General features: G+C 41.9%; 1 protein-coding gene across 4 annotated transcripts in view; it reads left to right on the top strand.

Annotated features, from left to right (window-relative positions):
• The window catches only part of OLA1 (Obg like ATPase 1), a 173,872-nt gene that overhangs the window by 75,542 nt on the left and 74,284 nt on the right, over positions 1-24,046 (top strand). The window lies entirely within an intron of this gene.

Genomic DNA, 24,046 nt, shown 5'->3' on the forward strand with positions numbered 1-24,046 from the left:
GGATTTCTGCTGATTTTTAAGAAGCAGATATTTGTTGAAAAGCAAAGTGGGAGTGCAAAGATCCATGTCAATATTCAGAATTCATATTTCCCTTGAATGGATGGTTGTGATAAAAAATGGTACATGTGGTGTGTTTTCATTGCCTGTTGAAAGACTTTCATGCAGTTAAAATAAGCATTTTGATGGTGGTTGAATTAAGAGTTTTTGTCAGTCTCTTCTCATCATGGATGATTAGACTAAAACGTCTGCTTGTCTTGACTTGAGATCACCACAGCTTTAGATAACATGCTTTGTGATTGAAGGTCGAAATATTTTGAATTCTAATAGGCTGCCAGATGAATTGCTTGAAATAGACTGTAAAATTTCAAGGCTTCCTTTTCCATCTGCTGTGAAAAGAACCATTGGGAATGGTTGAGCTTGATGATCATAGAATTACTGGATGGTGATTCTAAAACCCTCAAAGGGAAGTTGCTATGGAGATCTAGTTCCAAACTGTGAAATGATTCACCTTTGAAAGGCTTCAGGGTCTGAGAAGCTGAACACATCATTGTTCAGGTGGTCATTGGTTAGGAAATTGCTGGTGCCTGCGTAATCAGCACTCCTGTGGTAGTTAACGATCTAAAAAGGTTTGTTCTGAATGATGTGGGACAACAGCAATGTGCATAAAATGGCTTCTCTCAATCATAGTTTGCTCAGTCTGGTGCTTGTAAAAATACAGTGAACTAAATGTTGAGAAATGAACTGTTTCATTGAGGAAGTCTTTTAAAAACAAAATATTGCTCCATGATGGATTTGACATCTAAAGTAAAAGGAGAAAAATCATTTTAGTTTAAAAAGCTGTGGTTAGATACGGCAAAAGTATTATATTCTTTTAACTTTTTTGTTTTTGCAAAGAGTAGGAGGATGGGGGTTGTTGTGTATTCATGATTGTGAAGTTTAAAGAGCTAGCACTGTTGGAAGTTGAAGATTCCTGTTGAATCAGCGCTCAGGAACACTGCAAGTAGCCACAACATATTTTACCCCTCAAAGGATTTTTGGGCCTATCAGAAGCTGTGCTTATGCAGTTCTGACAAATGTCCTGGATGTCCAGGACTCAAGTAAAGTCAAAGGATGTTTTTTCTTTGGTAACTTAGGGTATATTGTGTGTTTGGGAGAAAATGAAATAGTGTACTGAAATTTGTTTACACAGATGTGCACAATTAATATATTTTATAAACTGCTGCCAAGAATTTTATCAAAAGTGCTTAATAATTTACTTTGAAATTATTTATGTAATTGACCAGTGTGACCAATCTGTGCTCTTTCAAGGAGAGTAAAATGCGTTGTTCCCTGCACAAATAGGTATTGCTGGGTGTAGTCAGCAGCTTCAGAAAATGGTCAGATGTCTAAGTACCACACAATGTAGTTTATGTAAAAACTCTTGAATATGGTAGTGGAGTGTATAATATTATTGCTGACCTAGGTGCTATTAATAGGATCAGGCAAAGATGACACTTGTGACTACTAGATGGTGCCAGATAGTTACAGAATGCAACTGAACATCATTTCAGAGTATAGTTATTCTTCAAGTTAAATACTATTTAAAAATCAGTACAATTGAGATTTTACCTCATTCAAAGAATACGCTGGAGGAGTAATTACTGCCCTTGTACTAGGAAGTCAACCAATCTTGAAAGAATAACCTGTTTTTTTAATAAGGGAAGGGGCTAACATTCAAAATATCATGTACGCACTGATTTGCATCTGGTTCATAGTTACATAAATACATGTAGCTGTCTAATAGAAAATACCCAAAAACTCTCTGTAAAGATAAAACTCTTATTTTATGGAGTTCTTACCCTTTATTTTGATTACTAAGGATATTGCCTGAAAACAGAATTCTTAAGGCTTAAGATTTCACCTGTTTCTGGTGTTTGTCCTCATCTGAGGGTCTCAGAAATGACATCACAATTAATTGAGTGGTGGTAACTATATGTGTTGAATAAATAGCAGGAGCAAACAATTACTTAACTCTCATCTCTCTTCTTTAAATGTATTCAGTAATAAAAAAAGAAGCAGAACTCTTCTATGTATACTTGTTCAGACTTCCATAAGATAACAGCAAGTCATGTAATTTAATGTCGATTACTCTGTGTAAAATATACCTTACAAATTATCATCAGGCCTTTTGAGGGGATATTTGGCAAAGGCTACTCTGCAACATTTTGGTTACAGTAATTAACTATTTATTAATCCTGTTGAGATTTACAAGTGGTTCTATTCTGAATGAAACACCTATTACTCTTATTATGAATTGTGTGTGTGTGTCTCAACAGGATTAATAAATAGTTAATTACTGTAACCAAAACGTTGCAGAGTAGCCTTTGTCAAATATCCCCATAAAAGGTCTGATGGCCTGGAATGCCAAGAAGCAAGGTGTGAGATCATGAATGGCATGCAGTACCACCAGTCAAACTAACCAGACATTTTTTTAGCATTGAACACTGCGGGTCTTGGTTTTTATTTTATGTTTACCTGGACTAACTTCCATAGTGCTCAGAATTAGAAGATATTCAAAGGGGAACCATGAAATTGTACAAATGTATAAAATACTGATGGTGGTAATGGAACAATGAAGCTAATTAAAAAAATCTTTTAAATACAATTTTTCTTTTAAGAATTGCAGTGCTATTTTTCTCATTGTAAAACAATGCCTAGGCTGTATTTTTCAGTGTACTTTGTTGCACAATCCAATGTTTGATATTTGTCTAAAGTATTGGAAGACTAAGTTGGTTCAGTCATTATTATAGTATGCTACCATTAACAGAAAAAGGATATTTCTCAAAATATTTTAAAATTTAAATAGTTAAAATAACCTTTTAGAAGCTGAAAACTTTTCTCTTCAAATTTTGTAAATTTTGCAACGAGGGCTGCCTCGGTTCAGACATTCAAGATTACAGTTAATTTTCTCTTTGTTGACTTATGCATATTGTTTACATCATATGCTTCAGCAAACAAGGAGCTTTGTCAAATATCTTTAAACATTTTCTGTCCTAGTTATAATATGGAGTCTGCACTGTTGTCACTAATTGATGATCTACCAATAGATGAAGGTCAGTTGTACATACTTCCTTTCAGATCAGGCAGCAGCCTTTAGTACTATTGACCATAAATATTTTTTGACTTGATGCTGGCCCAGTGTAGGGAGTGGATGGACAAGGATTGTTAGCCAATGATTTTATTCTTTCCTCACAGAAATCCAGGTGGGTGGGTGTTGGACAGTTTATTTATCCAATCTGAGGGGTTTCACTTTTAGTATTATAGAGAATTCTGTAGTCCCTGGGTACGTCTACGCTATAGGATTATTCCAATTTTACATAAACCGGTTTTGTAAAACAGATTGTGTAAAGTCGAGTGCATGCGGCCACACACAGCACAATAATTCGGTGGTGTGCATCCATGTACCGAGGCTAGTGTCAGTTTCTGGAGCATTACACTATGGGTAGCTATCCCATAGTTCCCGCAGTTGCCCCCACCCATTGGAATTCTGGGTTGAGATCTCAATGCATGATGGTGGAAAAACAGTGTCGCAGGTGATTCTGGGTAAATGTCGTCACTCATTCCTTCTTCCGTGAAAGCAATGGCAGACAATCATTTTGCACCCTTTTTCCTTGGATTGCACTGGCAGACGCCATAGCATGGCAACCATGGAGCCCGTTTTGCCTTTTGTCACTTCACGTATGGGTTGGATGACTGCAGGCGGTGTCAGCGCTACACAGCGCATTCATTTGCCTTGGCAAGGTAGCAGAGATGGTTACCAGTCATTCTGTACCGTCTGCTGTGCCATTGTAAATGGTGATGAGATAACGGTATCAGTCATTCTGTACTGGTGTGCTGTCATGGGTGCTCTGGCTGATCTTCGTGAGGTCAGCCGGGGCGCAAAGACAATGGGAATGACCCAGGTCTTCCTCCTTTATGTTGTATGTAAATAGTCCTGCTAGAATATGGGCAAATGTTACTAGAGAACCAGTGCATCAGAGAACCAGAGAGCACAGCCGCTCCGTGTCGATCCACAGAATGATGAGTGCATGCCATTCTAGGGGGTTCCTGCAACAACCCCACCGTTGCTTCCCTTCCCCAACCCTTCTGGGCTACCATTGCAGTGTTCCCCATTGTGTGATGAAGTATAAAGATGCAGGAATAAGCAACACTGACTTTTTAGTGAGATAAAATGAGGGGAGGCATCCATGCTATGATAGTCAGGCAGTACAGATCTTTTCTTTAGACATGAAAGGGTGGGGTCTGATGGAGTCAGCCCCAGTTGCTATGATGAGGACGGTTACAGCCTTCTGTACCATCTGCCGGGAATACCGGCGTCATTCTTTTTTACCAGGTGCCCCCGGCCGACCTCACTGAGGCCAGCCAGAGACTCACGGGATGATGATGAGGCAGCTACAGTCCTACTGCACTGTACCGTCTGCCACCAGGAAGGGAGGAGGTGCTGCTTTCATTTGCCCCAGCACGTGTCTACCAGTAGCATGCAGTAGACATACGGTGACATTGAAAAAGTCAAGAACGATTTTTCCCCTTTTCTTTCACGGGAGAGGGAGTAATTGACGAGATACCCTGAACCATCCGGACAATGTGTTTGACCTACAGCTTGGGAGTCAGCCAAGAATGCAAATGCCTTTCGGAGACTGCTGGGACTGTGGTTAGTGGAGTCCTCAGTCCACCCTTCCTTCTCATGAGCATCATTTGAGTTTGGCTTCCGTTACGTTGTCACACAGCGCTGTGCTGTGGACTCTGTATATAGCCTGGAGATTTTTTTCAAATGCTTGGCATTTCGTCTTTAACAGAGCTCTGATAGAACAGTTTATGATCAGGTCCAGTATCTCCTACGATCCATGCTGAGCTTTTTGGATTTGGGACTCGCATCACCCATGCTGATCAAAGCTCCATCTGGGAAACAGAAATGCAATTCAAAAGTTTGCGGGCTTTCTGTCTCTGGCCAGTGTCCTGTTGTTTACAGCTGTCCCCTGCTAGCTCCTTTTCCCTTCTCCTTTCTGTTTTCTGTGTGGCGCCTCCGGCCTTGTGCTACTAGTTACAGCCATTATAGGGATGTTGTAGATATGGGCCACTGCCTGCTCGGGGGCGGGGGGACTCTCTGTCTTTGTTGTTCCTTTGTTCAGACCCGGCTCGGTGTGGGGCGTTGTCCAGAAATGCAAGACCGAATGGCCAACTAATTAATAGTAATATCGTGGTCGAACATGCCCAGGCATGCTGCTTACTGGCTTTCCCCTGTTTCTTCTCCCTTGTATCAGAGAGCCAATCAAAGTACTGGTGAAATGCTGAGTTGCTTAAAACAGAATTTTTGTACAGACCTCGGAGAGGTCCTTGTTGCCACTGGTCTGATCAGCTAGGGGTCTTTGGGGGCCTCTCGCTCTCGGTTTGTTTTTGAGCGTACCCGTTTTTATCCCCTCCAGAACAAGAATTTTGCCTGGAGATCGGGATTATTGAAAGCGAATCGAGTCCTCTCTCCATCCTCCGATGCTACTGCTGTTCCTGTCTCTGTGTTTGCTGCTGTCCTGGGGATTGGTAAGAGCTCTCTTTCTTGCAGACTCCCCTGTCCTAGCTGCTGGCCTTGTTTCCCAAGCAGACAGACCCAAGCTAACTCCTTGGTCTGTATCTATAATCTGTTTCTTGCTCCGCAGCGCCTTTCTGCTTAAAAAAAAAAAAAAAAAAAAAAAAAGCCTGTGCCGCTGCTAAGCTGTACCTTCTTGGACTGTATCCTGGGCTGCCAGCTTGCAGCTGCCCCACTGCTACAGCCACCGTTAGTTTAAACCCCCCACCCCCCGGGGCTGTACCCTGGGCACACACTACTCTGCCCTCTGGAACTGTTCCCCCTCTCGATCAAAGAATCGGCATAGTGTAAGGTGCACCTATTAGAATCAGGTTCTTAGTGTAGATAAGTTGTAATTTCATTTTGCATAGCTGTGGTTAAGTTAGGTTTAGAGAATTGTTTGTATTGTGCTCTGTAAGTTAGGTTTAAAAAATTGTTGCATTGTGTTCTGTTACTTGCTAATTTGTGTAGACTTGGTTAAGTTAGATCATAGATAAGATTTTGCTGTGTTCTGTATAATTGTGGTTAAGTCTGTCTTCCCGCTGCCCTATCCCCCCACCCCCGAGCTTGCCTGTGTCTCCCTGAGTTCAAATCTCCCTCTGCTCTCTGTTGTTTACACTTGTAGCCTGTCTGCTCTGTGTCTCCCTGAGTTTAAATCTCCCTCTGCTCACGTGCTCTTCTTCCCCCATCCCCCAACCTCATTCCTCTACCCTGCCTTTCTCTCTCTCTCTTTTAATCCCTTCCCCCACGTGTTCACCTGCTCCTACTGCTGCCAAACCTCAATTGTAGTACTGAAGTCTAGCATAAAACCCCATTGGTTACCCTTTTTCTCTCTAACACACCTCACATTTTACATCTACACCACTGTAACACATTTTCACCTAGAGTTGTTGCTTATTTAACACATTTTGCCCATAACTGTTAGTTGGTTATATGCTGCTGTGACACACCCTTTACATAGAAATTTGTTAGCTACCTGTTACATTTATCCTTCAGTGTCAATTGGTTACCAACTGTATTGTACCGTACTATTGAAACCCCCTATACTATTTACTAAAAGAAACCTCTCCCCAATTGTCTACCTTAACAAACCCCATACCCCTCACTATTGAATTTTCCCTGTTTTTGCATTTTCTTAATAAAGTTTATTTTGCACCCTACCAGTGCAGTAGTTGTCCCCCAAGATCCCCTACCTGCTGGCAGGGTCACATCCGAGTTCAGATCGCTTTCCAGAGTGGTCACAGTGGTGCACTGTGGGATACTGTCCGGAGGCCAATACCATCGATTTGCGGCCACACTAACCTTAATCCGATATGGTAATACCGATTTCAGCACTACTCCTCTCGTCGGGGAGGAGTACAGAACCCGGTTTAAAGAGCCCTTTATATCAATATAAAGGGCTTCATTGTGTGGACGGGTGCAGCGTTAATCGGTTTAACGCTGCTAAAATCGGTATAAACGCGTAGTGTAGACCAGGCCCCTGTCTTGTTTAACATGTAATTTTTATTAGTACTTATTTTTATTACAGTATCAACAGGGGCCCCAGTCAGGATCCTTCTCCATTGTGCTTGGCGCTGTCTAAAATTGAAATAAAAGAGCTTGCAGCCTAAATAGGGACAGACAACAGGAGGATGTAGAAAATAAAGGGAGAGAGGAGGAGGAGGAGGACGATAAAGGTGAAAGTAATAAGAACCCAGAGTTGTGCAGTTTGAAGTCTTCATAGTTTTTGTTTTTAAACAAATGAATGTGAATCACTATAGCAGCTTATCATGGGACTGCTGGGGAGAATTAATTTATTTGGATTTCTTTGTCACTAGTATTTAGATGACACAGTTTCATATCTCAGACATCTTCACTGGCACAATACTTCTTATATCTGTGTTTCATGAAATTCCTGTGATGATTGCTCTTGGATCTGGGACATGTCACTGTTACCTGTCTTTGTCACTTCCAGATTGGACTTTTCTTTGGAAATCACTTGGACGCTTCAGCTGATTATTAGCATGGTAGACTGGCTGGTTAGAGGGATTAACCTCAGCAGCAGTTTATACAAGAGATCCATAGACTAGATCTGCCTTCCTGTTGCTTCCTAGATGTGGTCATGTCTGGAGTCCTGTATGGTACAGGAAATGGGAAATGCCTTATTTTGTGCCCTTCATTTATTTATTGAGATTAGTTATAAACTCTTTGGGTCAGAGACCATCTTTTTGTTATCTTTCTACAGTGTTGAGGCTATCACAATAATAATGGGTGACAGTACACTGCCTTTGAACAGGGAAGGCTATAAAACAAGCAGTCAGTAAACATCCAGTCAAAGCCTCCAGAAGATGCTCAACGCATCTGAAAATCATGCTGCTTATTTACATTCCTAATTAAGAGAGGCCTCGTTTCAGGCATACAAGATTGCAAATTATGGCCTATCTGGCTACATTTTTATGTGCCCTTTGCTATAGTATCTAGGCTCCATATACATAACTAAAAACAATACATCTGATACCAAAGGGCTTTTGGGAAGGACTGAAAATAAGGCCTCTGTTTCTAATAATAAACAAAGCATTAATTACCAGAATGGAATGAACACCATAGGTCCCTCTTCCCCTGCCCCCCACCCCCCGCTTCTTTCTGGGGCCTCAGGGAAGAATCTTAGATCTTTTTCTTTCTGCTACTAGCAAATTTCCTAAGGAAGCATTCTTCAGATTGGTCAATACTAGCCTTTCCAGGTCCTCCCAAAGAGGAGACATCTATCTCTGTGTGAAAATTAAGATGGGAAGATAGATGCTAGCAATAATTCAGAGGGGATAGGTTTCAGAGTAGCAGCTGTGTTAGTCTGTATTCACAAAAAAAAGCTTCTTAGAGTTGGTAGGGCAACTCCCAACCTTTTCATGTTCTCAGTATGTGTATATATATCTCCTTACTATATGTTCCATTCTATGCATCTGATGAAGTGGGCTGTATGCTCAAATAAATTGGTTAGCCTCTAAGGTGTCAGAGGGGATACTGCATACACAGCTTTCCCTCATATCTAGGAAAATGATATTTTCTTGCTCTTGTGGCATAGATACAAGGCTTAAAAGTCCAAATAGTTCTTGTTCCTGTGAATAGCACTGATAGTCTTGAAATCAGAGAGAGCGTGAGAATTGTATTTAATTTACTTTATTGCCCAGAGTAAGTCAGGAGAGGACTTGACCGTTAATGGTTTTAAAAACATAGAATCAGTTTGCAAACAAGAACAGATCAAAATTCATGATCTGTCTCTAAGACAGGTTGTGCTGTACACTGATGGATCATCAAAATGCTTTCTTCTGCAAACTGTCATTCATAAATACGTAAGGTTTGTACCAGAATCCCAGTGTTTTCAGTATTACATTGCACCCTTTAATCTTGCCACATACTGAAGGAAGTTAACCAAAATTAGGTTGGTGTTAGTAGTCGCCATCAGGAAAAAGAATATCAGTAATTCACTATCGGAATGTGTGACTAATATGAGATTCATCACTTTCATCATCAGTAACAGCAGTAAGAGTTACTTGAAATTTATTCCAGGACCTAGGGCTATTGAGTGATCAAACACAATAACTTCTTAACTCAGTCAGGAGATTAATCACCTGGGATGCATTTCTGTAGTGACAAAAGGAAGGTCTTTCTGTCTGCAGAAGAAGTAAGCAAAATAAATCAAGAGATGGACAAGAATACTTACTTCTGAAAATGAGACTAGAGCTCCTTGGAGTCTTCTTTTTTTTGTTTTTTTTTCCTACTTGGAAATTATGCCATGACCTGGTTACTTTCTAGCGTTTCCTTGCTGCTCCAGGGGAGAAGTCTGTGTTTTCAAAGAATTTGGACATGGTTTGCTTTCCTAGGGAATTGTGCATTTATCTGAAGTGGTGGTTGTGGAATTTTTGATGTCTCAGAAAAGTAACATTATTACAGAATGGGCAGTACTCATGATATATTGTGCAGGGTCACCCCTCCACATCACCACTATTCTGTGGCACTTGATAAGGTCAGTGTCACATCTTAACATAAATATCCTAGAAAAGACAGTGACCAGACTTGGTGGACAGTGCAGTGATAGCATCTCCATTAAACGATCAGTGAGAGTTGTAATGGGCCTGTGGTTTTGGAAGCACAGAGGGCTCTAAGATTCATTTCTTCTGTCCTCAGATAATTACCCATAACTGGCCAGAGGAATTTGATAAACAGTCTCAGCAGGTAGAAGATTCTGCCAGTGGAGTGATGACTTCTTCGAATTGTGAGTGTAGCAAGGTAGAACGATGGTACATTCTTGACATGTGTTGCGATGGGAATCAATCACCGATGCTTGTCATACAGATACAATTGTCCATCCCCTAAAGCAGTATTTGTAGGTATGTTCTTTGTTCCCTTAGACTGCTTTCTTGGTTAAGTCTTTCCCTCTGCTAAAATAGATTTATTAGGAAAAGAATTATCTCCTCTTCCACTGAATTCCCATTTGACCTTAAATGAACATCTCTGCCTCAGTTTCTCCATCTATAAAATTGAAGCTGTAATCACTCATCTTTGTGACGTGTATTAAGAGTGTTGGATAAAAGTTCCTTTTATGTAAATGAAAAGTGGTTTTATATGGATTGGTTCATACATTTAGGAACTAGATGCTATATTCTTTATTGCCACTTATAAATCAGGTACTGCTGCTGTTTTGTTTTTATCTTGCATGTGCTCTCCCTGTACATTAGTTAATACACAAATAGATTTTGTCCCTTGTATAAAATAGTTGTCAAAAGATTGATTTTGTGTGGAAGTACGGAATTTCCTCTTTGGTGCTAGAACTAGAACTTACCCTAACTGCTGCTGCAATGCCACTAGACTCACCTCATAATAGATAAGCATCTACTTTCCTCAGGCTCCCTGGATGTATGTGTATCAGATTGCTTGAACAAAGTACATTAGGTGCAGAGTAATTAACAATGCAGTTCAGATTCTGAACTTCTTTTTAGTTATTTAAAATCAAGGCTAAACTTAATAAAAATACTTGTTTTGAATGGGAATTAAAATCTTCTCTTACATTATTACAGTATGAGTAAAACAAAATAATTATTGCCAGAGTCACTGAGTGCTTGCATGTAAAATAAATTTATACATATTTAAAAAAAACTAGTTAACTTTAAAATATGTAAGTTTTCTTGTCATTTAGGGTTCTGTGAAGCTGATCATCAAGAGGGTTGCAAATCATTGGCAGTTTCTATTTTCAGAGTTCCACATCCCAGAGTAATTTGCTTTAATTTCACCCAATTTAACCTATACTTCACACCATCACCATTCAGCTTTAATAGCTATGTTCTATGCATAAGAAAAGCAGATAAATGTCCACAATTAGACTGCAAATGATTACAACTAGGTAGGGTCTGTCTTATGAAGACAAAACTTCATGGACCATGGATTAAACAAAGCTGCAAAAGACATCTGAAAAATTTTCTCTAGAAGTCAAGTCTACCAGGGTGTTTTATTGACTTCTTTTACTTGATTTTACTTTTGTTTAAGATATTAGGTATGCCTTCTTTAACTGAAAAATATTCTTCCTTAAAGAATATTAGATCTCGAGTTACAATTGATGGATTTTTATTATAAACTAACTTCCTCTTAAAGAAGGTTTAGTATATCTGCATCTTGCATTTGTAAGTATTTATTAACATATATGCAACATTTTAAGACAGTTTATGGTATGCTTATCCAGTAGCGTGGGGTTTTTGCCCATAAAGTATATTTTGTATATAAAGTTTTTATGTAGTAAAGTTCATCTTCAAAGTTTAACACTTTTTCTAATGCTTAGTGTAACATCACCACAATAGTTAAAAGGGTGTCAGTTTCCATTACAGATCCCCCTAATTCTCAAGATAATGGCATGCAAGATCTTCAGTCTGGATATAGGTGGCCTTTATACATATTTTTAATTGATATATGAATCAGAAGTTTTGTTTTGTGCATTTTTCTGTTGCTCATTGGAACATTGAATTTTTACTTTTTAAAAAAATGTGACAAGTCACAGCAGTGTTTTATTTGTTGAATGGAGAGACAAACATTGTAATAACTATTAATTCAGGGTCCATATCAATGTACATGGGGTGTGCGTGTTTTTACACACACACACCCTTCTAAATGGGAACTGGTTTAATAACATTTGTTGAATATTTGCTGGGGAGGAGCAAGTATCAGCTACATTTCCTTCCTGCTGGTCTTAAGAGTCAGAAGTATCAGACTTTCTCTTACCATTTCTTTACAAGGTTAAGTGGGTTAACTTTTTCCCTAAGAAAAATACCGATAGAAACCCTAAATTTATAAATCTGTGATCCATTTCAGATTCTGATCAGTAGGAATACTCTTATTCATTACTTATTTTATAGTCTATGCACTTCTTTAAATACTTATCCTGTTAGTAAATACAGATACTAAACTATTTTACATTGTATTAACTTTATTGTAAATTTAACCTCATGTCAATTAGTAACTTATTCACCTTCTTTTTTTATTAAAGACAAGATAATAACAAGAAGAAAAATATGAAGCAGCAGATAGTGTAAAAAATCCCTGTGAATTAATCTTGAAGACTTATTAGTTGTACCCAATTGCATTCAGAATCAAAATATTTAAAAATGAATAATTGCAAATATATTTTTATTTTTATATCTGTGCTACAAAGTGGTCTGTGGTAGAGACAAGGCTTATGCTATAGGCAGCTTCAGATTTGTATCAAACTAGTTTCGTATGCTATATCATAAAACTTTCAGTCCAATCAGCAGCTACATTTAAATACTGCAAATTGTAGCAGCAAAACAATAATTCTGCTGATTAGCCCCTTTCCATTTCTTGTAAGTGAACTGTTTATGCTGTTGAGTACCTTTTGAAGAAAGAAAAAGGCAAAACAGCCTTGATTAGTCAAGGAGTAATTGGATGACTTGATTTTAGCAAGAGAATGAATTGGTTGATGATAGCCTGTAACTAAGTGTAGTGGTTCTGTTCAGATGAATACATAACATACCATCATAAGATCTTGACAGGTATAACATAAGCACTGCAAAAATCTCTGGAAGTTTAAAGGTAAATTTTATCTCAAGGAATTTTGAAGCAGATTCTTGAAAGAAGTGGAAGAAAAATGTGTGCATTCGGGTGCTGTTTAACAGATGCCTCCTTCTACTATCATATTATGTGCATATTTATCTTTTTTTACTTTGCACATTTGTGCCGGCGTAGGCAAGAAATTTACGTTAATAAAATGTTGAGGTCCCTGTGCCCTCATTGCTGTCAGTAACTGGCAAATGGGTAGCTCCTCCTTCTCTTCTTTAACTGGCAGGTCAGCAACCAGTGAAAATGTTCAATTTTGTGTCCGTCTGAGTAGCCAGACCATTTCCCTCTTTTCTGTTGCTTCAGTTTCTCCAGCCTCACTTGAATAGCAAAGCAACAGAACCAGATGTCACTCACTGACTTTACAGTACAGATTTTTAAAGCTTTTCTTCCTCCCAGAATTATATTTCAACTCTTGAAAATGAGTACCTTTGTAAGGTGGATTTCCCTAAGGACTTGCAGGTGCATGGAAGGGTTCCTTCTTCTACACTGCTTTTGGCTGCATATGAAGGATCAAGACTCCTTCTTCCCTGCTAGCTTGCATAGTCTAAGAAATGCAGAGAGCCCAAGACAAATCTCTCCTTGAAATAGAACCTTGAGATTTAAGCCCACTGGCAACAGGAGAAGAAACTGGATTTAGCAGGGATTAATTACCAGACCCTTCCCTTTCCATCTTAGGTAAGTAGTATTTTGCCCTGTGATAATTTTGTGACTCAGTCAGACAGTTCCATAAAACTCAATGTGTCTTACTCATGTTCTACCCTTGAAGAATCTTCTGGTTTGATAGCCTTATCTGTGAACTACTAAGTGATTGTGGGGATTTGTCACCAGACTTGTTTCCAGCAAGCCTAAGATTCCTGCCTCTCATTTCTGTCCCCCCTTTCTCTTAGATCATCGGAAGACAAGGATACATCCTCTTAGCCTGATTGAGTCCCTCTAGAGTTTTCCAGAAGAACTGTTTGAAAGGGTGGTTTGGGAGAGTGAGAGTCTCCATATTAAGAACATGGCTAAGACACTTATAATACAACTGGTGAAAAAGGGAAGTGAACTCCATCCTAAAGCCCCCTCCCCTTCCCACCTCACCCGCTTTTTTTTCTTTTGAGGAATCCTTGTTCATTTCTTATTTCAGTAAAAATATATTTAATGTTTGTATGGAGAAACTGAATGTGAGTGGCCTATACCAATTCCATAATTAATCATTATAAATTAGACAGAGAAAACCAGGATGATTGGTTAGCTCCCTCCCAGATTAGCCTCTCTGTGACTGTGCGCATTTAGTTTTCACCTTCGTAGTGATTTGAGCTTTCATGGACTCAACAGTACATAGTGAGCCACTACTAAAGATCTTTTTTTTTTAACTTTTCCATTAAACTTGCTTTCCCTAGGATTCAGAATCCACCACTTTGCAAAGCAGTGGGGACAAATCAAAGATGTCAGATGAGTTCTTCCAATGCTCTTCATTGGGCACTATCCATTTACAAGAATCTCCACTCATAAGGAAGTGTCCCATCCCCAAAGAGCTAGAAGAATTGGAGGGTAGGGAGAACAGTGGTGCTGTCATTTTATTTTATTAAAGGCACTGTAGACCTCTACACAAAGAGAACATTTTAAGGAAATGGTTCTTGTCAAAAGTTCAAGGAGCATACACCTTGTGCTCAGTCTCAACTGAATACTTGTTCATATGGTAGGTCCAGAATTTCTGAATTTTGATTTTTAATCAAATTTTTCCTAGAAACTTTGTGAAAAAAATTTATGAAAAGAATATCTGTAATATTTGTGTTTTCATACTTTTTTTTTATGTCTGTTAGCTTTTGGCTTAATACATGTCATAATGGAGATTCTCAGGAACTTTGCCGGACTAGAGCCAATTGATCTTTATATGAAAAGACTGGTTTATCTACCATCTGCAGTGACTAAAGTTTGGGACAATGGCTGAAGGATATCCACTCTGCCACCTGTAAAACAGAGGCAGTTGGTGAAGGCTAGTGAAGAATAATTGACCTCGTGATAGCTTTAGAGTAGGCAATCTGCCAGGGAATCTCAAGAATGTAATGGTATGTCCAGTTTTGAAGAAAGCCATATGTGGCACCAAATAGTCTGGTTTCCAGCTTGCTTCTTTTGCACAAAGTCATTGCAAAGGTGATGAAGAAGTCTCTTCAGGAAGGGGGCTGGCACAAAGATAGCTCTGCAGGTGGGCTCTGGTTGATTCTTTTTTTGTTTGTTTTTGTTTTTGTTTTTCTTGAACAGAAAACACACATCTTCCTCTTCAGCCCTGCTATTAACAACAAGCTTACAACAGCCAAAGTTGCTGGTGTGTTGATACCATCGTCTGTCTTGCAGACAAAAATTCTCATTGTTTCCATGAGCTTCCCCACCTGTCTGTGTATATCCACCTCTCATCTCTTGTCTTACACTTAAATTGTAAGCTCTTTTGGGGCAAGGACCACCTCTGTGTGTGTTCAGTGCCTAGCACAGTGGGATCCTGGTCATGACTGGGGCTCTTAGACACTAACACAATAATAAATAATAGCTGAATTGCATTAAGTATAATATTGTGATTACGGTAAGATATATTAATGAAACAAGGGTATTGTAGTACTGAAGTTTGTAATTAAAATCTAAATTCCATCAAATGACAGCGCACTTTTACTATTACTTTGTGCTGTGTGTGGTATGCTGGCTCTGTAGAGAATACTGCATACTCAAGCATCCAACTTCAACTTTGTTATAATTTTTGAATGTTGCTTAATGTTCTGTTAATGCGTTTGGGGGGTTTTGGTACAAAACTTCCTTATGAACTAGCGTTTTCCTTTTACAAGAACATTTTAAATCATTGGATAGGAAATAGTCATTTTAAGAAGTCTGCTCCAGTTTGGTTTTTCTCAGTCTTGCTTTCAGAGAGATTTCCTCTCTTTTAATTTTTTTTTTTAAAAAAAGTCTAGTTGTCTACAGTCACTAACACTTTTTGCTTCATTGGCATCACTTGGTTATTTATTATGCATTTAGTAGCGTAGGCCAGATTTACCAGAATGTTAAGTCTGGTCTCCACCAGTTTTACCAGTGCAGAGCAGACTTGAAGCTGTCTTTACCAACTGCTTAAGGATTCCCCATAGGGATAGGGGCAGCTGTGCTTGACTGAATGGGAGAGGGTCGGGGTCAGCCAAGGTCTGCATGGCAGAGGTTTCCCAACTCCCTAACAGTTCCTCCCTGCCAGAAAAATTTTGTTCCATACTTCACCCACCCACACACAACAGCCCTCCAGGTTCACTCCCAGGCTCCTTCCTTGCAATTAGTTCCCTCTCTCTCAGCTCTTCTGTTACCCTTAGTTCTTCTTCGAGTGGTTGCTCATATGGATACCAGTTAGGTGTGCATGCACTCTGTGCACGATTGTAGGAGAATTTTTACTCTAGCAACACCTGATGGGTTGGCTGTGGAGCCCCTTGGAGTGGCGCCTTAATGGCGCTGGATATATACCCCAGCTGACCCAGCGCCCCCTCAGTTCCTTCTTCCCGCTCGTGACGGTCGTTGGAACTGTGGAATGCAGCATAGCTGTCCTCCACTCTCCCTAGCTTTGCTTCCCTGTTTTAGATAGTTGTCTTAGTTATAATATATATAGTTAATATAGTGTAAATAGTGTTATAAAGTTAGGCTTGTAGTTAAGTCTAGCAGGTTGGAAGGGGTCCTCCCCTTTCCTCCCTGCCTGCCGCCCAGGCTCATGCCCAAGGCTCCAAGTTTTAAGTTGTGTAGAGCTTGCTCAAAGCCTGTGCCAACGGGAGACCCCCACGACTCTTGCCTGAAGTGTCTCAAGGAGTTTCACCAGGCTAAGAAGTGTAAGGTCTGTAAGGCGTTCGGACCTCGAACCAAAAAGGAGTGGGACTTTAGGCTCAAATAGCTCCTTATGGAGGTGGCCATTAGCCCAGATCGCCTATCGGCACGCCAAGTTCCGGCATCAAGCGCGTAGTTGCTTACTGCCCCGGCAGCTGCTTCAGGTACGGCACCGCAGGGAGACTTGGATAGAGGCCCGCGGCACCAGACCTCTCCAGCACCACGTCCAGTGCAAGTGGCTTGGCACCGTTCCCTGTCTCCAGGACAGAAGAGACTGTGCCAGCCACTGGCGACTGTCTTGCAGCCACAGGTGCCGGCACCTCCTTTGCTAATCTCCAAGTCGCGTCCAGCACTGGAGCAACTGAGGCTGCAAGCGCTGATATCGGCACCATTGACTCCGGCACTGAGAGAGGAGCCATTGAGTCAAGTGCACACTGGCTTTCCAACCCAGACCATGGTTGAGCCCCGGCTTCCATCGACGCCGGAGACATTTGTGACTGCGAGAGACCTCATGACCCTCACAGAGCCAGCACGGGCGCAGGCTGCGGCACCGCCTCTGAGTTCTGTTACGCAGTCTAGGGGCAAGTCTACCCTAATGTCCCCCATCTCCTAGCGTGGAGATGTGGCACCGCTTCCGATCCCGAAGCCAGTCCTGGTGCTGTTCACAGTCCTGGGGCTGTTCCCTCTGAAAGATTCCAGGGCCATCATGTGCTCCCTGGGTTTGCACACTCTGATGACTCAGCACAAGCCTTTTAAGCTGCAGCCTCAAAGGTTTTACCCTCCCCCTCATATGAGGCAGGACTTCTATAGAAGATGCGGATGAGGTAGTAGAAAGAAATCCAATGGCCACCAACCTGGTCAGAACCAAGGCTCTCCCAAACCATTGGCAGGGCCCAAGCAAAATGTTTGAAGGTGCGCCTGAGGACGGCATATCAGTCATCACCCAAGATCCTTCCCCTCCATTTCGAGATCGTTTCTCCCATTTCCACCATGCGTGGTCCCATATAACTTCAGACCAGTGGGTTCTTCGCACAGTGGAAAAAGGATATTCTCTCCAGTTTTCTTCCTCCCATCCTCCTTCCCTGTCCCTCTTCAGGGACCCCTCCCACGAGCAACTCCTTATACAGGAGGTCCAAACACTCCTGTCCATAGGAGCAATCGAGAAGGTTCCAAGGGAGCTAAGGGGCAGAGTTTTTTACTCCCGCTTCTTCCTAATTGCCAAGGGCAAGGGTGGGCTTTGACCCAGCCTAGATCTGTGTGGACTCAACAAATTCATGGTAAAGTTTGAAGTTCCACATGGTTTGACTGGGGACCATTATTCCTTCCCTGGGGACTGGTACGACACCCTCAACATGAAAGATGCATACTTCCACGTAGCAATTTACCCACCACACAGGCGCTTCCTTTGCTTTGTGGTCAATCACAAACACTACCAATTCGCTGTCCTTCCCTTTGGCCTGTCCACGGCTCCCAGGGTGTTCACCAAGTGTATGACCGTCGTGGCAGCCTGCCTTCGTCGTCAACAGATCCATGTGTTTGCATATCTCAATGACTGGCTCATTCGAGGCCAAACCAGGGACCAAGTTCAATCTCATGTTCGATTTGCCTTAAGTACGTTCCGCCGGCTGGGTCTCCTGCTCAACAACAGAAAGTGGGCTCTGAAACCAACCCAGAGAATAGAGTTTATTGGAGTAGTCCTGGATCCAGACTCACCCGCGCTCTTCTGGCAGACACATGCTTTCAGTTGATGGCGAGCATCGTTGGCAGCCTCCTAAACTTTCCAACTTCCACAGTAAAGACGTGCCTCAGCCTTCTGGGGCACATGGCTTCATGCACTTACATAACCAGGCATGCCAGACTTCGGCTTCACATGCTTCAGGCCTGGTTATCAAAGTATATCGACCAGGTCTAGACAGCATGAGCATGGTGGTCACTGTCCCGGAATTGGTTTTGACTTCCCTCCGTTGGTGGCTGGACCCCATGTCAGTGTGTGATGGGGTACTATTTCACGCCCCACAACCCTCGTACCTAGTCACACACATCATCTCTGGGATGGGGTGCCCACCTTGAGGAGCTCCAAACACAGGGCCTGTGGACCACATCCAATCTGACTTTGCATATCAGTGTACGAGAACTGATGGCAGTACACCTAGCGTGTAAAACATTTCGCGAGCACCTACATGGCCATTGTGTTGCAGTCCTCACAGACAATCCCATGGCCATGTTCTACATCAACAAGCAAGGGGGAGCTTGGTCGTCCTCCCTGTGTCAGGAGCCCATTCGCCTGTGGGAGTTCTGCATAGTCCACTTGATACATCTGATGGCATCATTTCTCCCAGGGGTCCAGAACACACTGGCAGACCACCTCAGCAGGTCCTTCCACAAGTGGTCGAGTCGTCCAGATATCATCCACTTCATCTTCCTGAGATTGAGGGTTTCCCCAGGTCGACCTATTCGCCTCGTGCATCAGTCGGAAGTACCAATTGTTCTGTTCTCTCCAGGGGTGCTCTCAGGGTTCCCTATCAGATGCTTTCCTACTTTCATGGAAAGACCAGCTGTTCTGCGCCTTCCCTCCATTCCTGCTAGTTCACAGGGTCCTACTCAAGCCGTGCAGGGACAAGGCACACATGATTCTGGTCACCCCAGCATGGCCCAGGCAGCGCTGGTACACCACACTCCTGGAGTTGTCGGTAGAACCTCTGATCATGCTCCCACTGTGGTTGAACCTGATCTCACAGGACCACAGATGACTCCGTCACACTGACTTGCAATCATTCCACCTTACAGCATGGATGCTGCATGGCTAACTTAGTCTGAGCTACTCTGCTCTCAATCGATGCAGGAGGTTTTGTAAGGCAGCAGGAAACCCTTGACTCGAGCCACATACCTGGCTAGATGGAGGCGTTTCTCCTGTTGGTGCGAGCAGTATGACACGCTCCCATTGCAAGTGTCAATACCTCTCATCCTAGACTATCTCCCATCCCTAAAGCAGCAGGGCCTGGCGATATCATCTGTCAGGGTGCACCTGGCAGCCATCTTGGCTTTCCATTCAGGAGAACGTGCTTCCTCTGTCTTCTCCAGTCCGATGGTAGTTAGTTAGATGTCTGAAGGGTTTAGATTGCCTCTACCCACAAGTGCGACAACCAGTTCTGGCGTGAGACCTTAACCTGGTCCATTCCAGGCTCACAGGGCCCCCGAACAAGCCAATGGCCACCTGCTCACTCCTTTACCTATCTTTGTAGCCATCACTTCAGCGAGACATGTATCTGAAATCAGAGCCCTCACGTTGGAGCCACCGTATACAGTTTTCCATAAAGACAAGGTGCAGCTTCACCCCGACCCTGCCTTTCTCCCCAAGGTGGTATCAGCTTTTCATGTGAACCAGAATGTTTTCCTCCTGATATTTTATCCGAAGCTGCACGCTGCGCGGCAAGATCAACGTATGCACTCTCTGGATGTTCGTAGGGCCCTCGCATTCTATATCAAGTGTACAAAGCCGTTTAGGAAAATGACCCAGCTCTTTGTTGCAGTGGCTGACCGGATGAAAGGCTTACTGGTTTCCTCGCAACACATCTCCTCTTGGATCATGGCCTGTATCTGTGCTTGCTATGACTTGGCCGGTGTCCTGACCCCACGCCTTACCGCCCACTCTACGAGGGCTCAAGCCTCATTGGCCGCTTTCCTGGCCCAGGTTCCAGTTCACAAGATCTGTAGAGCTGCGGTTTGGTCATTGTTATATACCTTTGCTGCTCACTATGCATTAGTTCGGCAGTCTAGAGGCGAAGCCACATTTGGTTCAGTGGTTCTGCACTCAGCAATATCTGACTCTGACCCCACCGCCTAGGTAAGTCTTGGGAGTCACCTAATTGGAATCGATATGAGCAAGCACTCGAAGAAAAAACAGTTACTCACCTTTGTAACATGCCCTCCTTCCCCTCTGTGGAGTAGCCGGCAAGAAGGAACTGAGGGGGCACTGGGTCGGCTGGAGTATAAATCCACCACCATTAAGGCGCCACTCCAGGGGGCTCCACAGTAGACTCACCGGTAAAAATTCTTCAACGATCGTGCACGTTGCGTGCGCACACCTAATTGGAATGGATATGAGCAACACATCTCGAAGAACAAGAGTTACAAAAGTGAGTAACTGTTTTTTCTCCCAAGCCTTTATACTGGTTCTGCAAGGTGTGGGAAATACATTTCTGTATTGTAGTTTAAGTGAAATATTACTCAAAGTTCTGTATTAATATGCCTAGTCGGGAATATATTTGTCAAATAAAAATATCCTCCTTAATCTTTTTTGTTGTCTGTATTGTTACAAACATACTTATGGACAGATATTTTGAAATGAATTACCAAAATAATTGAAACTGGCATGATTATGTAGTGTTATTTTGACACATAAAATATGCAGAATTTTGCAGAATTTTAAAATACTGCGTACAGAATTTTTAACTTTTTGGCTCAGAATTCCCTAGGAGTAATGATGTGGAAAAGATTTCACTTTTGTGTAACCAATGAGGAATTTCCTCTTTACAGGCTAAGATCCCAGACATGTGAATTACGATTTGTTATTAAAAATCCTTGGGGTTATCTGTTAGCTCCATCAGAGTACACCTGTGGCCATCAGCGCCAGTATACACCAACTCTGTATTTTCCTGCCCAGTTCGTGAAGGGTTTGATTTGCATCTTCCCTCTGGTGGTGAAACTGGTACTGCCCTCGGACTTGAAAATTGATAAACCCTCACTAAACCCCCTTTTGAGTCCCTGGTGTCCTGCTCTCCTCTACATCTTTCTATTAAAGTAGCATTTCTGGATAGAAGAGTTGGAAACTAGGGACACTCATGGCTGGTAACAGTCCCTCATCACCTGTCTCTACCCACCCTTCTTCCCCAAGGATAAGGTTTCTAATAGGCTGCATCCTAATTTTGTGTCTCAGATGGTGTTGGACTTTCACGTCAACCAAAATATCCATCTGCCTGTTTTTAACCCTGAACCCTGCTTAGGCAGAGAAGAGATGGCATAGCAGTCACTGAACCAGTGTCGGGTTCTTGGCTTCTGCCTGTCTGAAAGTCCCCTAGAAACACTTCATTTCATTCAGAGAACTTTAGAAAGAAAAGGCTATCTCATCCCAGAGGCTGTCAAAATGCTATGAGATGAACGTCACCCATGAGGGCAGCATAAGAACTTACTGGACTAGAATTTGTGCAGCTTTGATATCTTCTTTAGAGACGTTCCTGTTACTGACATCTGCAGACTAGCAGCTTTGAATTCTGTTCACACTCTTCTAAAACACTATGCCCAGGTGCAAGCGCTGTTTCTGATGCCCCTATAGGGAGGGAAGTTTTGGAATCTATTGTATTACTGGACTCCAGGCGCCTACCACATCATAAAGATGCTGTTATGAATCACCTGAGCTACACTGCACACAGGGACAGTCACTCAAAAGAGGGGTACTCCATCTAGTAGTAGCTTGAGTTCTTCAGGATGTGTTGTCCCTATGTGTAGTGCACTGCAGCTCTGTCCTTGCTGCCTGCTTTCCATCTTTGGAAACTTGAGGTAGAGAAGGGACTAAAATGGCAGTAGTCTGGCAGTCCCCTTTATTCTCTTGGTGCAGAGCATGAGGAGAGCTGGGGTTCATATATGGACCCACAGGGACTCTGCTAAAGAAAATGCTCTAGTCCAGGGCATATGATGCACATGCACAACTTGACGTGTACTACACATAGGGATAACACATCTTGAAGAACAGAAGTTATTACAAGGTGAGTTATTCCTTGGTAATAACATTTCTGTTCATATCCAGATGTTATATTGCTAAGTTTGGTGTATGTTCTAAGTGGTTTTTGGTTGAAAGTCTTTTAGTTTTAGTGAGCTAATTGATATGCTTTAGAGAATTTGAGAAGAAAGGGTTTTCCAAGCTGCTGTTAGCATTTTCTACAATGTGAAAATGATTTTGACATTGTGTATCTTCATTTATTCCATCTGTAAGCTACACACCTGCTGTTGTACCCGAATAGTTTAGACATTCTTACCATGCTTGCTTTGACTTTTTTAAATGTTTAAATGTAACCTCTTTATTATAAAAACACTCTTTTCAATAATTTATTTAAAAATGAAAACGGTTGAAATGTGATGACATAGAAAACTAACATTCCATCTAGCAATTGTGAAGTATTGTTTTTAATTTACAGTAGAAAATATCTTGCCCCAAATTTGGTGCACTAAAAGTGAAGTCCATTGATTTATTCCGTCACAGGATAGGGCTTGGCTACACTGGCGCTTTACAGCGCTGAAACTTTCTCACTCAGGGAAGTGAAAAAACAGCCCCCTGAGCGCAGCAAGTTACAGCGCTGTAAAGCGGCAGTGTAAACAGTGCCCCAGCGCTGGGAGTGCGGCTCCCAGCGCTGTAAGCTAATCCCCACGGCGAGGTGGAGTACGTGCAGCGCTGGGAGAGCTCTTTCCCAGCGCTGGCGCCGCGATCACACTTGCACTTCACAGCGCTGCTGCGGGAGCGCTCCCGCGGCAGCGCTTTGGAGTTTCGAGTGTAGCCAAGCCCATAGTCACATTTGGTGAGCTACATTCCATGAATTCAGTAATATTCAGAAGTATATTAGTTTTGTTTTTCAGTCTTTTGTTAATTTCTAAGTACGTTCTTGTGCTAAGGAATCTGTATAGTGGGTCATTACAATGAAATTGATACATGAATACTTCAGGACCACCTCCCCCCCGACCCCATTAAAAACCTTTCTTAGGTTTTGTTCAGTTTTTGTGATGCTATTCCTTATCTGATAATTTAAGAGTAAATCCCAGTTGAATTATGTTGCCACATTATGTCTTCAATAGAGCATAAAGTCAGTACACATGCTTCAGTAATATCTGTTTTGTTTTTTTTACCCTTTATGTTTCCAGTTGGCAATTTGAAATTATGGCTTCAGCTGCACTTTAAATATGTGATAATAGATGTGTTTCTAATAAGGGCCAGCACCATTTTGTTCAGATGCTGTGAATGGTTGTCACTCATATATGACAAATGCACCTTCATCCGCTTCTTTGATGGCCTCCGAAAAACCATACCCTCAAATCAGAACGATAAAATTAGCTGCTGTGTAAATTGTGTGTCTGAGTGGTTCATTATCTAATCACCGTCAGAACCACAGCGATAAAGTAGATTGAAGCAGGGAAGAGGTCTGCCAGATGATTTCAGGCCTTCATCTAAATTCTGTTTCCCTTGGAAACCCTAGAGAACGTGGTTCAGAACTTCAAAATTCTTTGACTAGAACTTCCTATGTATATTTTATGTACAAAACTTGTGGCTAATCATAGTGTTAGGATGACTCTTTAGATGATCTCTGTCATTCTTCAAACCACCATTAAATATTGTAATCAATACAAAGGTATTTTGAAGTGGGCTACCATGTTTTGCTGCTGATAGCCAAGTAAGTAAAATGGCCCTGGCTTTCAGGAAAATTCTTAAATCCATCCTCATTCAGGAAAGCACTTGAGCATGTGTATAAACTTAGGTTCTTA

This window comes from Chelonoidis abingdonii, chromosome 10 (assembly GCF_003597395.2).
Source record: "Chelonoidis abingdonii isolate Lonesome George chromosome 10, CheloAbing_2.0, whole genome shotgun sequence".
In the NCBI taxonomy this organism is placed as follows: Eukaryota; Metazoa; Chordata; order Testudines; family Testudinidae; genus Chelonoidis; species Chelonoidis abingdonii.